This window comes from Penaeus vannamei, chromosome 30 (genome assembly GCF_042767895.1).
Source record: "Penaeus vannamei isolate JL-2024 chromosome 30, ASM4276789v1, whole genome shotgun sequence".
NCBI classification, from domain to species: Eukaryota; Metazoa; Arthropoda; class Malacostraca; order Decapoda; family Penaeidae; genus Penaeus; species Penaeus vannamei.
The window spans coordinates 10,566,252-10,571,251 of NC_091578.1; the positions used below are offsets into that span (position 1 = coordinate 10,566,252).

The window sequence follows — 5,000 nt, forward strand, 5'->3', positions numbered from 1 at the left end:
GTTTTGGAGAGGAAATGTGTATAAGCCGGTGATGAAGGAAATACCAGAATCCAGTGAAGCATTTTGGTAAAACCATGATTGTAATATTTGAAACTAGAAAAATCCAAATGTGCGTGTTTAGTTTTTGCATTTTACACAAGCCCATCGTAAAATAAAAACCGCTCCAAACCAACATGACAGAAGCTGAAAGAATATCGGCCCTCAGTCCCCGGCAGCCCTTAAATGGGCAGAGGGTGCTAAGAATATCCGGTTTTGCAGGGAGAGGTTAAATGCCTAACTCCACTCAAATTCAAGCCGTTAAAGTCGGCAGCCTTAATGTTGGCACAATGTCAGGAAAGGGGAGGGAGGTCGTGGATCTCATGGAGAGAAGAAAGTTGGAGGTACTTTGCCTACAGGAAACGCGATGGAGGGAGAATAAGGCCCGAGAGCTGGGGAGAGGCTTTAAGCTTTTCTACAGTGGAGCAGATGGAAGAGGAAGGAATGGAGTTGGAATGATCCTGAGTCCCAATCATAAAGAAAACGTCATCAGTGTCTCGAGAAAGAATGGCCGAATAATGTTGATTAAACTAATTATCGGAAATACAATCATTAATATAATGAGTGTATATGCACCACAAGTAGGCTGCGATGATGAAGAGAAAGACAAATTTTGGCAAGACCTAGATAGTGTGTGCACAGAGATACCGGATTTTGAAACAGCCTTGATAGCTGGCGATTTCAATGGTCACGTGGGAGAGAGAAACTTGGCAATAGAGCGTGTCCATGGTAGATATGGGAGCGTGGCTGTAAATCCCAATGGAGAACGGCTAATTGACTTCGTGGTGGCATATGATCTGGCTAAATTGAACACGTTCTTTAAAAAGAAGGATTACAATACATATGAAAGTGGAGGACAGGAAACACAATTGGACTATATATCATACAAGAGAAGTAAAATGAGTAAAGTCAGAAATTTTAAGGTAATTAAGGGAGAAACAGCTGCCAAACAACATCACCTAATTATTGGGGAGTTTAACATCAAAAGAGGGAGGAAAGGAAAGGGCAATACCTAAGATTAAGTGGTGGAATTTGAAAGACGAAGACCAGAGAAGTTTGTTCAGGGAGAGAGTGCTGGAGCAGATAGAGTTGAGGGAGGGAGTTGAAGAGTGGTGGAATTGGAATGCCTCAATGATCCGACAAGCTGCAGAGGAAATATTGGGGATGACATCTGGTAAAGGACCACCCAATGACAAGGAAACTTGGTGGTGGAAGGAAGAAATCTCGGGAACTATAAAGCAGAAGATTGCAAGGAAGGAATATTATAAAAACAGAAATGAGGAAAATGAAGAAAGGCTTAAAACAGCGAACAAAGCAGCAAAGAAAACAGTGGCAGTAGCTAAAGCTGAGGCAAGGGAAGAAATGTATCAAGAACTCGATACAAGAGGAGGACAGAAAAAAAATTATAGAATAGCAAAGGCCAGAGACAAGCGTGCGAAAGATCAGACACATATCAGGCATATGAAGGATACAGAAGGAAATGTTTTGTATGATGATGATACTATAAAAAGGAGATGGAAGGAATATTTTGAAAACTTAATGAATGTAGAGAACCCAAGAGTGGAAATAGGAGTGGGCTTACCAACAGAGAGGAGGACTGATAACATAACACATAGAGAAGTGGAAAAGGCGCTGAGATTAATGAAATCAAACAAAGCTGTTGGACCGGATAACATCCCGATAGAAGCATGGAAAGGCCTTGGGGAGGCTGCTGTAGATGCTTTGTGGGATCTTGTAAGTAAAATATATGAGCAAGAGAAAAGTCCATCCGAGTGGAGGAAGAGCACTATTGTGCCCATATATAAACAGAAGGGTAACATCCAGGACTGTACTAACAACAGGGGAATTAAATTGATCTCACATACAATGAAGCTTTGGGAGAGGACTATTGGAATGAGGATCGAGGCTGAAACGGTCATCAGTGAGAACCAGTTTGGATTTGTTAAGGGAAGACACACATCAGATGCTATTTTTGCCTTAAGACAGACAATGGAAAAGTACAGGGAGAAACAGAAGGGACTGCACATGGCTTTCATTGACCTCGAGAAGGCGTATGATCGTGTACCGAGGTCAGAGGTATGGAGGTGCATGAGAGAAAAGGGAGTGAGCGAGAAGTATGTAAGATTGGTTCAAGATATGTATAGGGATGTAACATCACAAGTTAGTAGTTGCGTCGGAATAACGGATGAATTTAACATCAAAGTAGGGCTCCACCAGGGCTCTACTCTCAGTCCGTATATATTCGACCTTATAATGGACGTTCTAAGCGAAGGAATTCGAGTGGAGGCACCCTGGACAATGTTATTTGCAGATGACATTGTCTTAGTGTGTAATACTAAAGAATCATTGAGACAAACTTTCGCAATGGAAGAGGGCTTTGGAGGACCGAGGCTTGAAGATAAGCAGAACAAAGTCTGAGTACCTCTCATCTAATGATTTTGAGGAGGAAAGTGGGGTGGAAATGGATGATGAGATCATTAAGCGGGTACCAGCTTTTAAATATCTAGGCTCACATGTGACAGAGGATGGTGAACTGGATGTAGAAGTAAAGCAACGCATTCAGTCAGGGTGGCAGGCATGGAGAAGGTTTTCAGGAGTACTCTGCGACAAGAAGATCAGCGCAAGACTCAAAGGGAAGGTTTATAAAATAGCTGTGAGACCTGCTATCCTTTATGGGAGCGAGACATGGCCAATTAAGAGGGTGCATGAAAAGAAGGTGAATGTAGCAGAGATGAGGATGTTAAGGTGGATGTGTGGTGTCACGAGGAAGGATAAGATCAGGAATGACTACATCAGAGGTACAGTCAAGGTCACAGAAGTGAGTGCAAAGATACAAGAAAGAAGGATTAACTGGTATGGGCATGTCATCAGAAGTGAAGAAGACCATATTGGAAACCAAGTTATGGAAATGCACGTGGATGGACGCAGAAGGAGAGGTAGACCCAAGTTAAGTTGGAGGGACAGGCTGAAAGATCTGGAAGACAAGGGACTCAGAAGGGAAGATGCAATGGACAGAGCAAGATGGAAGAGGCTAGCGAGGAACAGCGACCCCGTATAGAAATGGGAATAAGCTGAAGAAAAAGAAAGAAAAAAGAAAAGAAGATTTTACACAAGCCCATGCCCGCGTTTCAGATGTATATCTAGTTGTCTGCGCAGAAGTTTTTGTGTTGGAAAGGGTGTGTGTGCATATAAACGAAAAAAATAATTGTATATGTATCACACATATTTAGAGCTACGCTTTTCCAGGCAATGTATTTGCTACCCTCCGCTTCCATAACCAACGAGCCTTACATGGACGCTAAAAGCCTTCGAGATCGTGCGTTTCCTTAACCTTGTCTTAGCTGTACTCTCTACATTTCCTTTTGCACACATTCTGCCTCTTGGCGCTCCAACAAAACCTAACACACCACCACTTACTTCTACAAAGATGGAGCTCGAAAAGGGCATCGAGGGTCGAATCCATGCAAATCACAGGCATTTTGCACGCGGCTAGCTTATTCCCCTGTTGCTATCAAGCCTAGAGGGTGTCAGTTTTTGCGAGGTAATTGACCCCCCCCCCCCCCTTGACGCCTCTATTCCAGTTTTCATATAATTCAATCCATTGACACCAATGGTTTCAGTGAAGGCAGCTTTTCCTTGTTTTAAAGTGAACTTCCTTTTGAGTGAATACCCTTATCTCTTTTTAAGAACTGACACATCTCTACGGCCTCACTTAAAAAAATCCGTTTCCGGTAAATAACCGATGGAAGTGAAATGCACATTCGAAGCGACACAACTCACCGATGTCTTTCATCGCTTTGTAGTTTCTCAGGATATTCTCGAAGCGATTCTTCTCGATCTCCGGGAAGGAGAGCCATTCTTCCGTCGAAAATAGTTGCTTTGCGTCCTCAGCCATCGCACTTATGCGGCCGAGAAGTCGAAATGTTCCCTGAACCCAATGTCGAAAGGATCAACGGATGCCGAGGCTAACACTGAGCCCATTCGCGCTGGCCTCGGGCTGCCTGGGGCCGTGACGTCATCATGACGTTTTGTTTTCGTCATACCTATAAATGATAGCATTGATAATTGCAAAATATTATATTTGAATATAGGAAAATAAAGCAATTAGGCAAAGTAGGCCCCTCATCATAAGATACGCCTTGACTTTTGTTGTTGTTGAAGTTTAAGCCTCTGAGCTGCATGATCATGACGTCACGACCAAACCGTTCGCGAGAATCCGTCGTGAGATTTTCCGCCAAAAATCATCGCGTTCAGGATCGCTTTCAAGGAAGTCATTACTTCAACTGGTATTAGCACTGATATTTGCTGTTATCAGAAGAATGTAGGAAATTACAAATTACATCTGTAAGAGTACAAAGAGAGCTCAATGCTATCAAAAATATATCAAGGCGTGAGGCAGGGGCAGCCTAGCTGAAGACTTCGTAGCACATTAGTCTTTGATTTATATTTTTCCAGACTTTCTTTGGTCATTCTTGAATTTCAGATTTATGTTAAAGAAAATCTCTTCGTCAAAAACGCGATTGCTGTGTAAATATTTCACATAATTCAACCTATCAATGTAAAAGGCACGACAGAGTTAACCTAAATGCTACACTCCGTTACCGGAAATATATTATTTACTACATATTTAATCGTTTTCCATAATGGATGATTAATAACTGATCCTTCATATTAGGTTTGTAATGTATGCGACCGCATGTGTTGTTATTAATCCAAAAATGTCAATGGAAGTAAACATCGTTGTTATTTAAAACAATGTATGTATTTCATTAGGGCGATACTATCTCCTGAAAAATATAAACATGATTACGGGTCGAAAATTATATTCATAGTCAACAAGGACATCCAGTTTCATACCTTGTGCCATCTGATTTTATTCTTAAGACATATTTTAGTTTGTTTTTAAGAAATTACGCAAGGGATTAATGGTTAACCTCACGTTTCTATTTATATATTTATTTCTT

General features: G+C 41.6%; 1 pseudogene; it reads right to left on the reverse strand.

The window, feature by feature from the left end:
• LOC113815551 (zinc finger protein 208-like) overlaps positions 1-4,021 on the reverse strand; it is a 26,976-nt pseudogene extending 22,955 nt beyond the window's left edge.
• Positions 4,022-5,000: the final 979 nt, after the last annotated feature.